Consider the following 21,475-nt stretch of genomic DNA (forward strand, 5'->3'; position numbering starts at 1 on the left):
GTTGCATTGTAGCTACCGCCCTGAAGCCTCAGGTCTAGTGGAGCAAATTAATGGCACATTGAAGTCAAGGATGGCGAAAATATGTACATCAACATACTTGAAATGGCCTGACGCATTGCCTTTGGTGTTAATGTCAATGAGAAACACCCCTGATAGGAAAACTGGACTGTCCCCACACGAGATCCTCATGGGCAGGGCTATGAGACTTCCAGCAGTTCCTGCAAATGCTCTTTTGAATATTACACATGATATGGTGTTGGACTACTGCAAAGGTCTAGCTGATGTGGTACGCTCTTTTTCTCACCAGGTGGAGGCAACCACCTTGCCACCGATCCAAGGTCCAGGACACGCCCTGAAAGCAGGTGACTGGGTCGTGATAAAGAAGCACGTGAGGAAGTCGTGTCTGGAACCTCGTTGGAAAGGACCTTTCCAAGTGATTCTGATGACTACTACCGCTGTGAAGTGTGCAGGAGTTCCCAACTGGATTCACGCCAGTCACACGAAAAGGGTGACTTGCCCCACTGAAGAGGAAGTTGAAGCACTGAAATCACCAGTGACCGACAAGAAAGTACCAGACACCGAGACAAAGCAGCGAGAAGCTGGAGGTGAACAAGCAGAATTAGAGGAGGGAGAGATACTCTCTGAGGAAGAAACAGCCGATCAATTTGATGAGAACGGAGGAGAGACATCAGAAAGTGACGGAGACCCTGAGGGTGACAAAGAACCTGCAACAAGTGAAGATGCAGGAGAGCCTGATCAGAGGAGGGCTTTCCCAGAAGCAGACGATACAGGAAAAGAAAAGAAAAATCTGATCGACCTCCTGGAGGAAGAAAAAGAGGAGGGACAAAGTGAAATCGCTCAACCCCTTTTGGAATCGGTTGCAGGTCCCTCGGGTGAAAACAGTGCGAAACGGAGGCAAAGTATATCACCAGTGAAACTAAGGATCAAAGAAATACCAAATGAGGATGAAGAACCAAAGTTGAAAGAGAAAAGAAAAGAAGTGTCTGTCGCAATAGCAACACCAAGTGAAGAGAAAGACCTGACCAAGGAAGAAAGCACATGTGAGAGAGAATCAAAGGGGGATGCAAAATTGAAAAGAAAAAGAATACCGAGCAGAAGGTACTCTGGTCCGGAGTGGGCATACATAGCCGCTAACGATTGGTCAGATGAATTCTTATCTCTCAGTCTCGAGAACGAAGAAGCAGAACTCAACTTTGGCACTTGAGAAGTGAAACCCCATGAACTTTACCGAATAAGACTTTGATAACCTGATTGACTTTTAAACCGGCTAAGACATTGCTAAACTTGATTGACTCTGAAACCGATTTTAAGACAAAGCTGCTAACCGATAAGAGACTAAGCTGCTAAAGAAAACTGTGTGAACATTGAACTCGTTCAGCTTTGTATATATCTGCAAATCCGATTTGATAAAGTGTCTTCAACTTTTTGATTCTATACAGATCATGACAGGCTACACTGCACAGGGGCATAAAATGAAGTGTTGTAAATACATGTGTATAGGTCTAATAACTGCATGCGTACTAATCATTGTAGCGATAGTTCTTGGAATGCATGGAAAGGATGAGAAAGGGACGAATTATGCTTTTACTTCTAGACCTACTATTACTACTGAACTAACAGCCTTAAAAAGACTCGAACAAGACGAAAGACATCTGCATGATAAAAAGGAACTTTCGTCTAATGTTTTCTATCGCTTGCTGAGTGAGTATGTTGAGACCATGGATGCAAAAGATTGTTATGTGTGTACACAAATACCTACCTCAGTAGTGGAAGGGGTGACGTATCATAGCATGCCTCTTACGTATGGAATTACATGTAGTATAATAATGTCCAGGTTTTATGGTCAGCAGTACATTCATTATTTTTACTCCAATTATGATGTTACATTCGCATATGTCCCCATAATCGAGTATCTGAGTAAAGTAGCCAGAGATTATTATATAAAATTGATGAGGGGCTTCTTTGAGCCGTTGTCACCTTTTCACACAGCTCACGCACATATGAGAACCTTACATGCTTGCTTTCACCAGTGGAAATAAACTTCTTAGACCGCACTGACGACAGGAGTAAAGAAATGAAGGAAGAATTAGAAAGGGAATTACATAAAAGGACATCTGTAGATAACTAGGCTTTTGCCGCAATAAAGACACAAGGAAAGATAGCTTTAGATACGTTACACGTAGGGAGATTCTGTATACATAGACATAAATCATATTATGACACAGTCTTTGTGGGAACGAGTCAATGTAAACACAGGTTTTTGTTTCAACCTAAATGGACGTTCATGCTGAATGGACCACACCCGGTTGTTCCAGGGGTATATTATATTTGTGGACCTAACGCCTATTATCGTCTTCCTAAAGGATGGTATGGGAGATGTTATTTGGGAATAGCGTTTCCAAAGATTTACCAACTAGACGACTTAAAGAAATTTCCAAAGCTGTCTGAATCACATCATGTTCAGAAGAGAGAGACAGCTTCTGGTGTGGTAGGAGATATATTTGGAGCTTTGATTCCTTCAGTGGGAGTCATTTTGAACTCAATTAAGATACGAAAGTTGTCTACTATTGTGGATAACATGCTGACAAAATTCTCAGGAGCTATAATACTGATGGATGCTGAACTCGCTGCAGAAAGAGCTATGACTCTTCAGAATCGGCTTGCCTTAGACATTCTTTTAGCAAAGGATGGCGGCGTTTGCAAAATGCTTGGTACGCGTCACTGTTGTACATATATACCGGACAGCAGTGGGCGAATTAGAAAAATGCTTACAAACTTAACTAACGAAAGTACAGATTTGAAGGAATTGAAAGAACCAGGAGTATGGGAGAAGGTTGGAAAAGGATTTGCTTCAGTGGGAAATTGGCTCAGCAACGTTTGGAACGGATTATTACTGAAAATAATAAAGGGAATATTAATAATATTAATTTGTGTATTAGGCATTTGGGGAATATGGAAAGCTGTCAAAATGTTAAAAGCAAGGAACAAAAGGAAAAGAGAAGAGAAAATAGAGAACAAAATAGTGGAAATATACAGAGAAAAATCAAAGGGAACCAAAGGAAAGAGGGAATTGACTGACATGCCAAATTACTAGGACAGAATTTTAATGGAATAAAATTTGTGGGAAGATTTGATGTGATGACATAATTAGTCATCAGAGGAGGGATTGATGACGCAGAAAAAGAGGGTCTAACATATATCCACATATCATGTAAACAAAATTGTATAATGTAGCGTGATTTTAGTAAAGAAAATAATGTACGGGGGAAATTGTGCCCTCGGAGTAGTTCGCCAATATTATAAACGTGCTTTATTAATCATGAAGAATTGAAAAATGTAGTAATCCGTCATAATTGCAAATGTGTGCCATGATTTCTTATTGAAAACTGTTTGTTCTTAGCTTAAATTTAGTAGAGGCTTTGGCCTAGTTGCCTGGTCTCAAATACTAACTGCGTGGCTTTCCCTTGAACTAATGTAACATATATTCTTGTTTAAAGTTGTATTTTTCCAGTAGAGATGACTAATACACTTATCTCCAAGGTTTCGTACTAGGCCAGTTTCATCCCCTTTGAAGCAAGGTCAGTCTCTGCAGGTGCGGACAAAGGAGGTACAGATATCAAAATAATTGGCAAGCCATGTTACAACTTGTTTCCAAGGCTCCAAGGACAATGTATGCATAAATGAGTACTAGTAGAAAGACATTTTTCATTGGTCAATTTGAAGCCACCTTATGAACCCTGCAATGGAAGACCCTGCAGAATTTGGAATGTTTCTTACTTAAACCCACTGGACAAAGAGAAGTCAGCCATTTTCCTTGATGTCATCTTTGAAGCCAAATGCCAGACGCCATCTTAGATGACATCCTGATGCCCTTTTCTCTATTACTGAGAAAGAGACTTTGAGAATTCTCACCCTAGAGGCTTTAACTTTAAATTGCCCTGTCTTGCCCATGCAATAACTTTGCCCATTCTCCTTGCTGCTGCAAGGAAACTTGCCCTTAACTTTGCCCCTTTGAAATTCCGCCCCATTCTGGTCGAACCGGTACCTGAAGGACGAAGACTTTCTTGAATGCTGAATGTAATTGGTAATTATGAAAGGATAATTGTATTATGCATTGTGTTTTTTTTCCCTTTTAGGTACCAACTGCTATTTTGATAAGGCCCGAGCTAGAAGTTTTCCAAATTTGTGTTGACTAAATTTGTTTTGCATGAAGCCCCACATGCTAATGCTAATTAGAGGTTAGTCGAGGTATGAACTTGATGCACCATGCTGAATTGAAATCTTGTCATGCTGACCGATGTATGAAATTAGTCAAAATCAGTTGCTTATATTAGTGATTTGTATCGCAATAACTGAATGTACTATTATTCAGATATTTCGTAGATTGCGTTTCTTCCGCCGCTATGGACAGCTAGTAATGTTCGTATACATATATCATTTGGTTTTGAGACTTATATACATTGTGCTAGCTTTGTTAATATAGGGAAATAAATTCACTAACTTTTAATAAACCGGTGTGGTTATTCATGACTGAAAGGTCATGGCGCGTCGAATTACCAACTGTTATTGATTCCTAACGAGTTATTTTGATTCATTAACTGAGTATTGACTATCGACTACAATAGTTATTGATTATTGATTTAAGTGACCCGACTATTCAAGGATGAGGAGAGCCCAACTCGGCTAAAAGGTTCACCGACCTCCAACGTGTCCAGGTACAGGTAATCTATAAGGGCTGGACGGGTTATCAGCAGCTTGCTATATCATAAGGTAGTACCAGACTGCTCTGACAGGGATCTCAGAAAGCCTGGCAGTGCAGTGCTGGATCTGTGCTCAGATGGAGAGCAGAGCGCGTAGCTTCAGGATGGGGTTCGAAAGTACAGAGAGTGGTGGGTGAGTGGCAGTGTGCAAGGTATCTTTTTTTTACATTTGGTACAGGAAAGAGAGGATATGTTATGTTTAGTTCCCCAATTACTTCTCTCCCAATGATTAGCAGTTGAAAATATGAGCATAGATAACATAAATTATAGATCAGTAAAAAGTGAATAAAGGGGGTATTTCTCACCTCAAGGTTCAGAGTGACATCATCACTGACAACTCAAGCTTTGCTCTTGGTGTCTCTTTGATATCACTCAGAACCCCTAATTGAAAAACATGCCTCCACATTATTTACTTTTAAGCATGTATGAATCTATAAGATGTGTGGGGCTCATCGGAAGTCATTAGCCTGAACTTCCATAACATTACTAACTTATGATTTAACAACTGCAGAAAACAAAAGTGGTTTCTAATTTGTATGTCATCACTTCATGAATCACACGCATCCCCTGTGTTCTGCAGCCTTTCATGGCTCAGAAGAGTCCCTATTGATGTGGCAATATATCAGGAGCTGTCTCATCCACCTTCTACAATTTGACCTAGTCTCCACATACCTGACATGACCTTAGACGTCAAAATATGGGCAGCATGATGCCTGTGTCAAACACCGTTATCCATATCAGTATGGATCTCTTCAGACCAGTGTTTTAAAGGGAAAAGATGTTGATATGAGTAGCAGTTTTTAAAGAGTCACTCTCAGGCCCATATTTATACTTTTTTAGCGCCGCATTTGCTTCCTTTTTTGACACAAAAAAAAACAGCGCAAACTTCCAAAATACAATTGTATTTTGTATGTTTGTGCCGATTTTGTAAAAAAACGACGCAAATGCGGCGCTAAAAAAGTATAAATATGAGCCTCATTGTGGCACTCTCTCTCTGCTCTCAGTGTAAGAGTGGAGGTGGGGGAAAGGTAGCCACAGACGGTGGTGGGGCTTTATGGCAGCAGGCTATATATTTATTTTTATATTAGCATGGCGATGAAAAAGTAGAGGATGGTGGAACTGGGTGGCAGCAGATCTGTTTTTTTTCAGTTTGGATGGATAAAGGGAGGCAAATACAAATAGTTGCGGTGGGTGGCAAGAGGCAGAGAATTTATTTTAATTTTTCATTGGGAATGGTAACTGTACAGAGTGTTGTTGGCGTGTTTCAAGAGGCCATAGAGTCTGTGTGGTGCTAGTAGGAAGCTGGTATGTATCTTTGGGGTGCAAGGTGCTTATTGCTCTGTTATTAGTCCTATGCCCTTGCGTAAATGGTGAAGACAGGGGCAGACAGTGGCATACAAAACAATACATTGTAGATTGGTAAAAAGGGAGTCGGAAGGCTGTCTTTCACCTTAAGGTTTTGACTGACATCATAGGCAACTCGAGTTTTGCACCTCCTGTCTAATCTATGCCACTTAGAGCCCATCAGTGAAAAAAATCCCCGTTGTTCATTTAACTACCAAGAACGCTATGGGCCATATTTATACTCTGTTTGCGCCGGATTTGCGTCTTTTTTTGACGCAAATTCGACGCAAAATGAACTCCATATTTATACTTTGGCGTTAGACGCATCTAGCGCCAAAGTTCATGGAGTTTGCGTCATTTTTTAGCGTGGACACCTTCCTTGCGTTAATGATATGCAAGGTAGGCGTTTCCGTCTAAAAAATGACTCCGAGGCATGTGCGCCGTATTTATACTCCCGGGCAAAAATGAAGCCCGGGAGTGGGGGGGTAAAAAAAATGACGTCCAGCCGCTTTTGCGTCATTTTTTAGCGCCTGGTCAGGGCAGGCGTTAAGGGACCTGTGGGCTCGGAAGGAGCCCAGAGGTGCCCTCCCATGCCCCCAGGGACACCCCCTGCCACCCTTGCCCACCCCAGGAGGACGCCCAAGGATGGAGGGACCCACCCCTGGGACATTAAGGTAAGTGCTGGTAAGTATTTTTTTTTTTTTTTTTTTTTTGTGGCATAGGGGGGGCTGATTTGTGCCCCCCTACATGCCACTATGCCCAATGACCATGCCCAGGGGACATAAGTCCCCTGGGCATGGCCATTGGGCTAGGGGGCATGACTCCTGTCTTTGCTAAGACAGGAGTCATTTCAATGGGGGTTGGGAGTCTAAAAAAATGGCGCAAATCGGGTTGAGGCGAAAATTTTGCCTCAGCCTGAATTGCCCCATTTTTTGACGCCCAAGCTCCATTTTCCCCTACGCCGGCGCTGCCTGGTGTAAGTCATTTTTTTTCACGCACACCAGGCAGCTCCGCCGGCTAACGTCATTGAATAAATACGGCGCCCGCATGGTGCTTCAGAATGGCGTTAGCCGGCGTTAACCTTTTTGACGCACAACTGCGTTGGCGCAGTTGTGCGTCGAAAAGTATAAATATGGCCCTATATGTTTTGCTGATTGAGATTCTCCTTGTATCATCGTTCATTCACAGAATCTGCATTTGATTTTCTGATTTGCCTCAGATTGCTATGACCGTTTCAATAACAAAACATATGACACTCCAGATGTCTGCTGCCTTATGTTCACTATATAGTAGGGTATGAAAAAGATGCATACTTTCAGCACTGCGCACTATGCAAATTGCAACAGGTCCTATGGGTTTTAAACGTACAACATGAGAGGACAGGGGCTCAAGTGAAAAAATATCTATCACAAATATATATGACTCCATTCAGTTAGTTACAAATGGCTCACCAGATATTGGCACCAAGATAGTTTCATTTTTTGTCCAACCAGTTTGTGAAAGCCACGTGGTCAATGTTGGAAGTGCAGTGTGCAGTACACAACTAGCTTTGAAGTTTTCATATGCCAAGCTTTCTATGAAGGTAGGCCACACATTTAGAGTAGAGATAAGAAGAAGAGATAATTGTGTTTAGCTTTGTGTAGCTGAGTAATTAGGATCATGAGAGATTATAACAGGGATTATACAAAGGTCTGTTATTTTGGTGAAAATATATGCTACATTTCATTTATAGGCCTTTTGTCTCACAGTTTGAGAGTTTATTCCATTCACATGGAGTGAGGGTTAGACTGGGGTCTCAGTAAAGTGGATACATCCTTCCATGTGAACCAACCAGTTCATTTCGGTCAGGGAAGGAAGGAAGGGAGGATAACGAACACCCCTACAATAACTGTTATAACTATGCACCCAGTGATATAAATCAAGTATTAGATTGTCAAGAACAGTGCATTTGAGCATATGCTTTGTATTGTGGTATCAACAGGATTACAGGCTTACTGTTAACTGAAAGAAAGTATTCCTGACAACAGTGCAAGGGTGATTTATATAGCTGGGAAATGCTTTCATTACTTGTGCATTAGTTGCGATTTTGTTTTCAAATACGGCATATATTCATAAGAAAAAGTCACAAGTTTGAGCAGAGTATCACCTCACTTTTAGGGTTTCTAGCTATTAAAAAAAACTAGCAAAATGCAGATAAAATATTTCATTTATTTGTTTTCATCCTGAGAACGAACATATGACCCATGGCTGGTGTTAGAGAGCACTTTTCTAACATCAAAAATTTAAAGAACGGAACTCTGAGAAGTTGGTTTCAACATTTCTATGAAAAGACGCAGAAGCTCATATCGGACACTGCTGAGACCACAGCCTCTGTTGTCAAATCAGCAATCAGATTCATTTGGTATGATGTCCCGCACAGAGTTCCTTGCGTCGACAACAACCGTCTCCAGACTCCTTGTGAACACGAATGGGCTTCACTAAGGTCAATAAGAAAACTGCTATCCAGTGCTGCCGGGACCTCTCAGGATACAAACTCCTGGATTTCATCCACATGGAGCTGTTCACACCAACAACAACCCCCTCACATTTCCCACCAACATAATCTACAAACCAAGGACTAGGCGTTTATCAGCCTACTGTTAACAATGAACTCTACTTGAGATCCAGCCTCAAGCGTGACCCACCGAAGACCCCGTTGAAAATAATTTTTCTTCAGAAGTCAGAGGTAAACTTTCCTGCGCGGCAACCCTGGCCCTTGTATCCAATCCATGCTGCATTGTGGTCTGCCTTAACTTTTGACTTTGAGCCGGCCAAGCAAATACCTGCAGTTGGCGTGTTGCACTGATTTTGTTCTATTGCTTTGCTGGGACCTTATTGCTTCATATTGTCTACAATAGTGCTTTATTAACTTTTTAAAAAGTATGTGGAGATGCATATTGGTACAGGGCATAGAGGAATGAAAGACCCACAAGCCTTTGGCTCCTTTCTCCACCTAGAGGCAGTCTCAGAAAGCCCGCTCTGGGCTTAACAAGAAGCAGGACTCTGCTGCATGGGACTCCTTGCTATGAGAGATGTATATTGGTATGGAACAGAGAGGACTACAAGCCACACAAGCCCTGGTCTTCTTTCTGTGCTTGAAGCTGGTCTCTGAAATCCCACTTGAGGGTTAAAAGGAAGCAGGACTCCATGCTTTACTGGATGCATATTTGCATGCAGCAGTGACGACTACAAGCTCCTCAAGCCCTGGGCTCCTTTCTCTGCCTAGAGGGGGGATTGGAAAGCCCTCTTAGGGCTTTAAAAGATGCAGGACTTTCTGTTGTGCAGGACCGATATTGGTACAGTGCAGAGAGGACAACAGTCCCACAAGCACTGGACTCCTTTCAAGCCCTGGAGGCGGTCTCATAAAGCCCACTTGGGGCTTAAAAGGAAGCAGAACTCCTCACCATGAGAGACATATATTGGTACGGAGCAGAGGACTAAAAACTCCATAAGCCCTTAGCTCCTTTCTCCACCTGAAGATGGTCTCAGAAAGCCCACTCGGAGAACAGAGAACTACAAGCCCCCAAGCCCTGGGGTCCTTTCACCAACCGGAGGGGGTCTTGGAAGGCTCCGTTGGGGCTCAAAAAGAATCAGGACTTCCCGCTGCACAGGACCCATATTGATGCAGTGCAGAGAGGGCAAGGTCCCACAAGCCCTGGGCACCTTTCCCCACTTGGAGGCAGTCTTGTAAAGCCCACTTTGGGCTTTAAAGGAAGCAGGACTCCCTGTTGTGTGGGGCGCATATTGGTACAGGGCAATGAGGACTACAAGCCCCACAAGCCAAGCGCTCCTTTCTCTTCCTGGAAGCAGTTTAGAAAGTCTGCTCATGGATTAAAAGATAGGAGGACAACCCGCTGTGCAGGCTGTGTACGGGGTATGCCTGGGTGATCGCAGGCCAACAACAGGCCCGTCCTCTCCTGTCAGAGCCCATAGTAAGCAGGGCTTAGTCACCCCTCTCGGATTTGTTTTCAAAAGTACTTTTGGTTTAATTCCCTTTGTGTTCTAGGTATGCATTATTAGTACTCATGAGCATTGTTTTGCTTAGTAGAGGTTATTTTCATTCATTACATAGGGAAGAAACAAACGGTTTGGTTTTTGGTGATCACTCCGTCTCTACTCCCCCTGTGAAGTGTACCTCAATTGACAAAATACTGAAAAGAGCTATTAGCACTTTGATTGCTTTGACTGAAATATAGCTTTCTCTTAATATGGGCTCAACATTGGGCTGCTTCCACTAATGAGTGTGTTGCAGATACACTCTGTGATTCAATGCCTGGATTGTCTCTGCTCAATGACACTTAAACTAATGAAGCTGTTGGTATTACAAATAACTTCCCTATGGCTGGGAGGAATACCTATTCTCATAAGCCAGGCCTGCAAAACTACAGCAATGAGATCAGAACCCCAGGTTTCAGCCTTCTTGTCTATTCACTCTTCTCTCTCTTCTTCTCTGGCAGGTTAGGCTAGACAGGCTGTACCAGTATCGGGTGTTTCCCGGAGATGCTGGAAGGGTGGGGGCCGGTTTAGTTACTTGGGGCCAGCTTTGTAGGAGTTCAGCAGTTTTAAAAGGACTACAGAGTTTATTGTATACCCAACAGTTTTCCAGCAACAATAAAAGTGCCACGATAACTCCGGTGTTAGAGGACGGTTCTGACCATCAGGTCTGCCCTGATTTTTCGATTTTTGACCACCTGGTTTTTGACTGTTTACTGTGAGGAAGCTTCCCATGAGGTGACTCCCGCACAATAAACACATGGTAAAATGGACTGCACGTGTTTACCGCTGGTGTCGCCGTGCTAAGGAAAGGCTGCTGTGGCGCAGCAAGGGCAGGAGGCCCCGGGCAGGTTACATGTGATCATGTGTGCGCATGGATGTGCACCCATGTGAGGGCTGTGGGAGGAGGATTCCTAGTGTGCGCAGCCCAAGAACTGTGCTTAGGTAGTCCTGGTGCAGGAGGAACTATGCAGAGTGGTTGGTGACCTGGAGTAGGTCTCATGAGAGGGGTGTATACATGTGAGGGAAAGTCAGTGTGCTCACTGTCTTTTCACTGTAGGGACACCCAGTTCAATGCCAATGTCAGGGTGCTTAAGATATTTGCATTGGGGGGATACTCCATTGAATGTGAATGGGAAAGGAGGGCCTAGGGTGCAACTCCAGTTCTCTGGGGTCCACCGAGACCAGAGTCACACCAAAGTACCCTGTAACCTGTAAGAAAAGAATGATGCAGGAGGTTACAAGAGCATAGTTGTACAACTTATGGGTCATCCAGGGATGTCATCTTTCTCTGCCTCAGCTCAGGATTAGGGCCAATTACTGCTCTGTCCAGTTGCTGGAGCAGGGCCCTGCATAAATCAGCCTGCTGTCATTCCGTGCCAGGAGCAGGCTGGAGAAGCCCTGCGAGGAATGTCAGGGAGGAGGGGCTGAGACTTTCAGAGCACATGTGGCAACTAACTCCTGGAGGATGCCATCTTGAGCTATCCCAGAAGACTGTGCAAGAAGGAGGGGACGGGGCAAGGAAGTGATGTGGCACATCTGGATAGGCCAGAGGTGCAGACCTGCTGGACACTTCCGCCCCCACTTAAAAGGTCCTGCACAGGGGAGAGCTCTCTCTCTTGGCTGTGCTTCACTGCTGGACACTGGGACTGCAGATGGGCGTCATGGACAACTGGAAGGAAGAACCTCCTCACTGCCCTTGGGGCAGGGACTCTGCCCCTGAAGGATTCCAGGCCAGCAAGGTGAATGCCAGGGCCAGGCAAGCTGGCCCCCTTACCCCCCCCAGAGGACTAGTTGGGGGAAGGACTGGGCTAGCGCAAGGAGAGCGCGCTGCCCAGAAGGAAAAGAGGAACCCAGAGGAAAGATTGGACTGGCTCCCTGATGATCTGGGACCCTTTCAGGCCAGGAGGCTTAAGTAGAGTGCTCCTGGTGGCAAGGGCTTGTCACCAGGAGCGGAATGACACAAGACTGATGAAAATCGGCCCTTGGGGGCCCGAGATATCACCGGACAAAGGATGGCGACCTTTTGGAAAGCAGCTACGAAGCACGTGGAGCTCCGCAGCTGCTTGAGACTGTGCCCCCGGGGTGGGCCAGGGTCTGGGGGCTGCCCAGGAGGAAGAGGAGCAGAGGGGAGTATCGTCGCACTCCCCCTCTCTGAAAAGGAAGGGGTCCTGAACCCCATCCCGGGGCCCTCTGAAGCCTGGTCCAGTGTTGACATCAGCTGGGGGGGAACGCCGTCGCGCACCCCCCTGCCGCTGTGGGAAGGGACCCCGGACCCCATCCCTGGGCCCCCGGTGGTGAAGACAAGCCGGGGAGCGCCGTCACGCTCCCCGTGAAGGAGTGAGGAATGGGGGGGGGGGGCGTGTCGCACACCCCCCAGCAGAAGGGAAGTCGGGGAGTGCCGTCGAGCTCCCCGTGAAGATGGCCAAATTGGGCCCGGACCCCATGCCGGGGCCCCATGAAGAGGCAGGAGTGGGGGTGCGCCGTCGCGCACTCCCCAGCCGAAGCGGAAGTCGGGGACCGCCGTCGCGCTCCCCGTGAAAGTGGCCAGCAGGGGGCCCAGACCCCTTCCAAGGGCCCGAGCAGAAGAGGGCCTGGGGGAGCGCCATCGCGCTCCCCACCAAAGAGAGGAGGGGCCCCGGACCCCATCCCGGGGCCCCGAGAAGACGACGACCTCGGGGAGGAGGAGGGGCCCCGGACCCCATCCCGGGGCCCCGAAGAAGCAAGGAGGAAGGGGGAGTGCCACTGCACTCCCCCCACGCTGCCCGTCCGGCCGCAAGCATCTCTGTGTCTCCCGCGGCAGGACCCGGAGGTGCTAGCCGTGCGGGGAGCAGTCGGGGGCGGCCAGGGGTGGGCTCCCTGGGCCGACCTCCAACGAGGGATCCTCTCTGTGGTGCGGGGGTGTCCGGGTGGGACCGGCACCCCCAGGGGAAAAGTCTTCAGGAAAAGGCACAGCAGCTCTCCCCAGCGCAGCGGGAGAGACGCTCATCAATTATGCAGCCGCCCCAGCATGCTTTGCGGGGCAGGGGGCTGCTATTTGAGCCCCCAAAACGCCTGTGGTGGTCCCAGGGAGATGGGGCCACCACCAAAAGAGTACCAGGAGACAGGGGGAGCTGCAGGAGCAGCGCAGCCTCCCCCCAACATCGGTTGGTGTCCCCACCCTAGGTAGGGTGGGACACATGAGAGTTAACCCCTAAAGGGTTGGGTTGGAAGCACAAGCTTCAGTGAACTTTTGTTCCTGTTTGTGCAAGGGTGCCTACCATAGGTGTAGGTTGGTATGGCCCCATGTATTCTACTGTTATTTTATGGTCAAGTAGGAGTAATCCAAAAGTAATCCTGATGGTTATAATGTTAGAATTTGGTCTCATATGTTCCCTGATTATGCTAATTTGAATAATGATACTGACAGCCACCTCTTGGCAAGATAGAAGTATTTAATCACAAATGTAGGTGTGATAATTGCACTGTACTGTTGAATACTGTCAAAATGTTCAAATGTCACAAGGGGGGCACTGGGATTGTTTTGCCATGTGGATTGTTGGATTATATTCTCCCTTGGGGAGACCTGAGAGATTACATAATGTTTGCCCAAAGTGGTTCTATCACTTTGTATATATTTGTAGATTGTTGCATAGTATTGAGTAGTGTGTGTGTGAATAATAAATGTACTTTTACTTTATCAAAAGAAAAAGCACAGACTGGACATTCATTTATTGAGAGGCATGCTTGTGTGCTTGTGAATGGGGATTACTAGCCCACACCACCTCACTTGAGTAAGCCTTGGACTGCTCTGCAACACTACCCTATGAGAGTCAAGCGCTACAATGGGGTGTTTGGTTCCCAGTGGCGGTCATGTGCGGACTTGTTACTTGTGCAGGCCACACAACTAATGACCAACCTTCCAACATCAGGTGATTAATGTACCTACTGGATAGAGATTAGGGTTTTATCCAGTGGCAGTTTTGACTAGTTTAAGGTAGCGGAGAGGGTTAATATGCACTATGCAGATTAAAGAGCAGTAGTTTATGTGCATAGCTTAGTGGGATACGGCTTTTGTCTTTGAGATCCTGTTCTTACTGTACAGCTCATAAGGTACAATCATAATGTTTAGAAATTGGATTATTGGTAAGGGCAGGTAAGTACCTACACTTAGAAATAGGCCACAAACACCCAGTAAGTCCAGTTAAGTCTCAATAAATTAATCCCAGCTCAACGCTTGGCAACGAGCAGTTAGGCTTAATTTAGGATTCAGGTGTGTAAAGCATTTAAAAATCACAAAACAGTAAATAAGTAAGATACAAAACACAATAAAAATCCAACACCAATTTATTTCTTTATTCAAAATGACACTAAAACATCAAAAATCCAATAAAGGGAACTGGGGAGATATTTTTCTAAAGAATTAGGGCCTCATTACAACCCTGGTGGTCAAAGACCGCCAGGGCTGTTTTGGAGTTTGCACTGCCAACAGGCTTGCGGTGCAAACTTGGGAATTACAACCGCGGCGGAAGCGCGCGGTTGCACCACTGGGACTGGCGGTTTTCCACCACATTGGTCCCGGCGGTTTTAATCCGCCAGGGCATCGCTGCCCAGGGGATTACAAGTCTCCTTCCTGACAGCCTTTTTATGGCTGTAGGAACCACCATGGAAAGGCTGGCCGGAAGGGAAGTCGCGGGGCCCCTAAGGGCCCCTGCACTGCCCATACCTTTGGCATGGGCGGTGCAGGGGCCCCCTGGCACAGCCCCACACAGCTTTTCACTGTCTGCACAGCAGATAGTGAAAAGCGCGACGGGTGCAACTGCACCCGTCGCAAGGCCGCAACACCACAGGCACCATTTGGAGCCAGCTCCCATGTTGCGGCCGACATCCCCGCTGGGCCGGCGGGCGGAAACTCTCCTGAGTGTATGTGCATCAGGGCAAGGGTGGGAATGGGGGACAATGAGTATAATGGTCCTGACGGGTAAGTAATTTCCTTTCCCCCTGTACCATTCCTCTAGGTCATCGCCCACCAGAAGAAGGGTATTTAGCGTGCCATCGCCAAGGACGTCCGGAACCTGGGGGTCCACCACAGATGGAGCACCCACTGCCGGAAAAGATGGGATGACCTGCGCCGCTGGAGCAAGAAGGCGGCAGAGGCCCAGCTGGGGATGGCCTCCCCACGTGGGAGGGGTGCCAGTCGCACCATGACCCCCCTGATGTTCCAGATCCTGGTGGTGGCCTATCCGGAGTTGGATGGGTGCTTGAGGGCATCACAGCAGCCACAAGGGGGTGAGTACACTCTCATTCAGCTGACTTTGCGCGCATTATGAGGTGTCTGGGCAGGGGTGGCCAGTGCGTTCACCTAGGCCAGGGCGATCTTGGTAGGCAAGGTCCCCTGTGAGGCAGGCTATGTGGCACCCCAACCCCACTAGTGGTTAGAGCCATCTACACCTAGTCAGGCTCCTATGACTTCCAGGTGTGCAGCAATTGGGCTTAGGTCTCATAACCCATGGGCATGTGATTAATCTAGGAACTATAAGTGCATGGCGTAGTGCAGAGGGCTGCTCACTGTCTGTTGTGTCCGCCAACGGTAGTGGTGTTTTATGCACTGAACATGGCTTTCTTCTGTCTTTCCTCCCCCCTTTTTGTGGTCTCCCTCTTCTTGTGTGCAATAACATCATCAGGCGGAGGAGCATTGGCCCCGGAGCAGGAGGGAGCTGCATCCCACTTGGCCCTGGAGGGTGAAGCAACAGAGCCTGAAGCCACCAGTGGGACAGAGGGCGAGGGGAGCTCCATGGCGGGGACAGGAGCAGAGACCAGCGACAGTGACTCCTCCTCTGATGGGAGCTCCCTTGCAGTGGCGGCCCCTCTGTGCCCACCGCAATAACAGGTACAGCCGCCTCCCCCCCCTACCAGCACCGCCCTCCCAGCAGCCCCTCAGCGTGTGTCCCATGCCCGCTCACCCACGAGGGTGGGCCTCTCCTTCGCCCCAGGCACCTCAGGCCCTGCCCCAGTCAGCCCTGCTGCCCTCAGTGATGAAGCTATTGACCTCCTGCGATCCCTCACTGTTGGGCAGTCTACCATTGTGAATGCCATCCATGGTGTTGAGAGGCATTTGCAACAAACAAATGCATGCCTGGAGGGCATTCATTCTGGCCAGGCAGCCCAACAGAGAGCATTTCAGGCTCTGGCCTCAGCACTGATGGCAGCCATTGTCCCTGTGTCCAGCCTCCCCCTCCAACTTCCTCCACCAAGACCCAATCCCCTGTACCTCAGCCTATCCCAAGCACACCATCAGACCAGCATGCAAACACATCAACACACAAGAGTGGCTCAGGCAAACATAAGCACCACACATCCCACAGGCACTCACACAAGCACCATACCCATGACGCCTACCAACATCCACTTCCTCTACTGTGTCCCCCTCCTCCACATCTCCCTCCTCCCTCCCAGTCTCTTCTCCACTCATACCTGAATGCACTACATCCTCAGCCACTACCTCCATCACCAGCACGCCCATCACCACACACCGCTCACGCGCACTCACCACCACACTACCATTTACACATCCCCAGTGTCCTCTCCCAGTGTGTCAGTGAGCCCTCCTCCCAAAGTACACAAATGCAGGCACACACCCACCCAACAGCCATCCACCTCACAACAGCCTCCAGCCCATGCACCTTCACCCAAATTCAGCAGATGTACACCTCCTACAACCACTACCTCTTCCTCCACTCCCAAACCCCCTCCATCTACCCATCCCAGTGTGTCTAAAAAAAATTTCCTGCCAAACTTTGACCTCTTCCCTTCACCTCCCCCCTGTCCTTCCCCCAGGGCCAGGCTTTCCAGGTCCCAGCCCAGCACCTCAGCCACCACATCCCCAGGCACAGTGGTGCCAGCAACTGCAGGGTCATGGAGTGCGCCAACCATCAGGGCTGCCAGTGTGCCACGTAGCGAGGGCAAGGACATTCCGCTACCTGCCAAGGTTAAAAAGGTACCCACATCCCGGAGGGAGAAGCCGAAAACACCTGCCACCAAGGGTCAGCGAAAACTAAAGGGGATAGTGGCAAGACAACTGCGCCACCATCAAAGGTGGGGAAGGGCCAAAAACTGAATGGCAGGTCAGGAGAGGGCATGGTGGCACAGACTGAGGGACCAGTGTCACACCTTCTGTCCACATCCACTCCAACCTGTATGGTGGCGAACACCGCCACCTGCACCGGCACTTGCACCTCATCCGGCACGTCTACAGCCGCTGCGATAGTCCCCAGCCTCTTCCCCCGTGGGCAGCCATCCGAGGCTGCAGGAGACATCCTGGTCTCTCCTTCAGCAGGTGCTGACAGATGCCCTGCCGCCACAGACACTGCCGCCAGCACCGCCACCACAGACCCCGCAGACAGCACCGCCGCCACAGACCCCGCAGCCAGCACCGCCGCCACAGACCCGCAGCCAGCACCGCCACCATGGACCCCCGCAGCCAGCACCGCCACGACTGACACTGCCGCAAGCACCACCAGCGGCCCGCGACATCCTCAGACAGTGGCACCACCGCAGATATGCCTACCATCCCCAGTGGTCAGTCGTCCAAGGCTGGTGGTGAGTTCCAGGACCCTGGGTATCTTCCATGAAGCATTACTGTCATCACTGTTGTTACCTGCAGGTAGAATGCGAAGCCGCAGCAGTGTGGGGTATGTCGCTGCCTCCATGGCGTATCATGCTACCTGTACCTCAGCAATCTCGTGGCACACACACCCAGGTGAGGGAATTGTACTGGCCACACTGCACGTGGAGCACTCTGGGCACAAAGCCCCCGCCAGAACCAGTGGAGTATCACATCCACTACCTCAGTCCTTGGCAGGATGAAGCACTCTGGGCACAAAGCCCCCTCCAGCACCAGTGGAGAAAGGCATCCACTACCTCAGTCCTTGGCAGGATGAAGCACTCTGGGCACAAAGCCCCCTCCAGAACCAGTGGAGTATCACATCCACTACCTCAGTCCTTGGAAGGATGAAACACTCTGGGCACAAAGCCCCCTCCAGAACCATTGGAGAAAGGCATCCACTTGATAGACTGTGGCTTTGCACACCCCAGGATAAAGCAGTGGGCAAACCTCCCACTGCAGAGACTTGAGAGACTGTGGCTTTGCACTCCCCAGGATACATCAATGGGCATGGAGCCCCATCGTGCAGAAGTGGCGTCGTGCGTTCATCTGGCTGAGGTGCCCCCTGAGGTGCCTGTTTCATTTCGATCTGATGCCCCTGCAGTGTTCTCTCTGTTTCCAGTCAGGTATCTAGTGTGGGCTGCTCCTATGCATTTTGGGCCCAGTGGTTCATGGACAATGATTGGTGCACTATCCGGACCTGTGTAGTTGGTGTACATAATTACTTTTACTGGATTTTGAACTTTATAATGAGATTTCACATGATTACGTTCATTCAAATCAACTCCTTTTGTCCTTGCATTCTTCCAGGGGGTGGGGGAGGTGTATGTGTACTGTTGCTGCATATATTTGTGTGTATGGTGTTGTGGGTGGGGGTGTTGCTTGTTGTGTGTGTGTGTCACTCTCTTTTCCCTCCCCACTTCCCTGTGTTGTAGGTGCAGTACTCACTGTGGTCATCGCCGCCGTTGTTGGTGCTCCTGATAGAAGAGAAGGAAGACCAGCTTTGGCAGTATCTGCAATTCGGGCTCCATGGCGTCCTGGTTCCTCGTGGGATGTGGAGAGGTGAGTGTTTTCCCTTCTGTGTACTGTTTCCGCCATGTTTTTTTTTGGGTTGGTTCCGCCCCGGAAGAGGTGGCAGATAGGCACCTTGTGATAGGGTGGGTGGTACATTGTCTTCCGCCTGTCTGTTGGCAGTTACCGCTGCGCTGTTTGTTTGTACTGCCGTGGTGGTCGGAGTGTTAAAGTGGCTGTCTATGTAGGCGGTTTCCACCACAGTCGGCCTGTTTGCGGTATTACTGCCACTTTAACACCGACCGCCAGGGTTGTAATGAGGGCCTTAGTCTTTTTCTTGAAGATTTATCTTTCCGGGACGAAGTCACAAGTTGGATCTGACCTCCTTGGAACCCTCTTGGGAATCGCATTGCATGAGACCTCGGTGAAGAATTCTAGGTTTTGACTTATACGATTTTTTTGTGATGGAAATTTTAATCCGGGACAAACTTGAAGTTGAAGCCGACCTCACTGGAGCCCTCTTCGAATACTGTGCGTGGGAAGGCTCTGTCAACTTTTTACGTTCGGAATTAGAATCTTTTTGGGAGATTTTTCTCTCTGACGTTGAACAACCATGCACAGCAAGCCGATTTTGAGTTGACATATTCGGATTGCCTCTCATGAGCCCCCTGTGAGGTCTGGGGCTCTGGAGCTTTTTAGTGGGACAAACCTGCAAGTCGGACCAGGTCGCGGTCGACGTAAGCCGGTTTGACTCACAAAGTCAGGTCGGTCCATATATGGAGCTTTTTTTCCCAAAGTTGCTCAAAACTTCTCCAAACTTCTGGATCTTTTTCCAGAAGGTTTCTGAAGGTCCTTTAGTAGTCTACAGATCATCCCAAGAATTCAGAAGGTCTTAGTTTCTCCTTGACTGTTAGGATTCCAACTCTCAGAACGCACCTGGCTGAAATCCAAAAATGACCACTGCTCAGTGGTCAGCTGATTAGTTTCTTCAGGGCTTGATGCAAGGGACTCTGGTCAGCTATTTTCTACCTGTAGCAAACAATGAGTCCCTAATTGAAGTAATTGAAGGCAGGCAAAGTCCTTTTCATGGTGAAGCCCAAGTGTGCAGCTAGTGCAGTCCTTCAGAGTGCAGAGTCGTGGTGCGAGTCGGGTGTCCAGCAGGATAGTCCTTCTTCTTCTTGTCTTGTTCCTTGTAGGGATCGCAGGTGGGGTGCAGCTCTGCAGTTTTATCCTTGCTCCTGGGGTGGAAATCAGGGGGTTCTCTTGAGCAATCCGGTGCAGGCCACCGCCATCTTGAGTGACCACTTCCTGGGAAGTGTGGCAAAAATCAATCCCAGGGAGAAACATTCTTCCAAAATCCAAGATGGCAAAAATTGAATCTCAGAGGCTAGGTCTGGCTGAGCCCACCCACTAGTATGGCTAGGTTTCCCTAGGCACACTCCTTTCCAACCCTATTTTAATCTAAGCAGGGGGCACCTGGCTGTCTGGTTTTGCAGTAAAAGGAGGAGGTCCCCTTGCTGGCCCAAATGTCCTTCCTTCCTTTGAAGTGCAGTTTGGCTGCTCTTCGCCCCATTTCACCATCTGGTGAGGCAGTTCTCCTCCCCCAGGCACTTCCTTTGTCCTTAGCCCAGGCCACTTCACACTTCAGCAAGGCCAGGCCTGGCCAGGCTTCCAGAGGGTGGTCAGTCAGAGAAGGGCACTACAGGGCTGAAGTTGGCAACTCTCAGGTAGAGTTCTAAAACTCTTTCCCTGAGTTAGTTATATAAATTCAACCATTGCATGTTATTGCATTTATTATAGCAATAGGTTTGACACCAAACTTTAAATATTTATCTCCTTCTGAGACTTTATTAATTAAAAATGAAGTCACCCTATGTTGGCCTATGGAGCCCATTCACTAAAGTGAGGGAAAACAAATGTGGTTATTTTTCTATCACCAGGGCTTATAAAACATTTTTTATGAAGTCGCTGTTTCTAGTTACATAACACCCAGCCATAGGGGAACTTAGTGCACACCTTAGGGGTGACGTATATGTAACAATAGGGTAGTTTAGGACTTTGGAAGTACTTTTAATTCCAAAGTCAAATTTAGGGTTACCTTTAATTTAAAAGCAGCCAGCAAGGCAGGCCTGCTTTTAAAATGACAATGGGCACCACAACAGTACACCTATGGTGGTACTATCCATGCAGGGGTCTCTAAACCTACATGCTCTACCATATACTAAGGACTTATAGTTAGGTTGACATAGCCAGTTATAATTAGCCTAAGTTGCACATCCATTTTACACAGACCACTGGCCCTGGGACTGGTTGGCAGTACACAAGGCACAGTCAAGAGCCAATAACCACCACTATTTGTCCAAAACGTTCAACGTGATCAGGGCAAATAATAGGCCTTTCCTACAATGATCTAGCACAGTGAGCTATTAACTGCCATCAATGAGCTACGTGCAAACTGCATGGTACAAGTTAGAAAGTTATGTTTGTTTCCCATTCTTTGACTATCCAACTTTGCTAGAAAAGTTTTCTTTGGGTAGAAAACAATGTCATTATTAAAGTCAACCCTAACCACTGTGCTAGATTCTGAATCCTGAGTTTATGCTCCCCAGACCAAGCACTTTTACAAAATGCCTACCAGTATGGATTACATAAATCATCCACCTTG

This window comes from Pleurodeles waltl, chromosome 12 (assembly GCF_031143425.1).
Source record: "Pleurodeles waltl isolate 20211129_DDA chromosome 12, aPleWal1.hap1.20221129, whole genome shotgun sequence".
In the NCBI taxonomy this organism is placed as follows: domain Eukaryota; kingdom Metazoa; phylum Chordata; class Amphibia; order Caudata; family Salamandridae; genus Pleurodeles; species Pleurodeles waltl.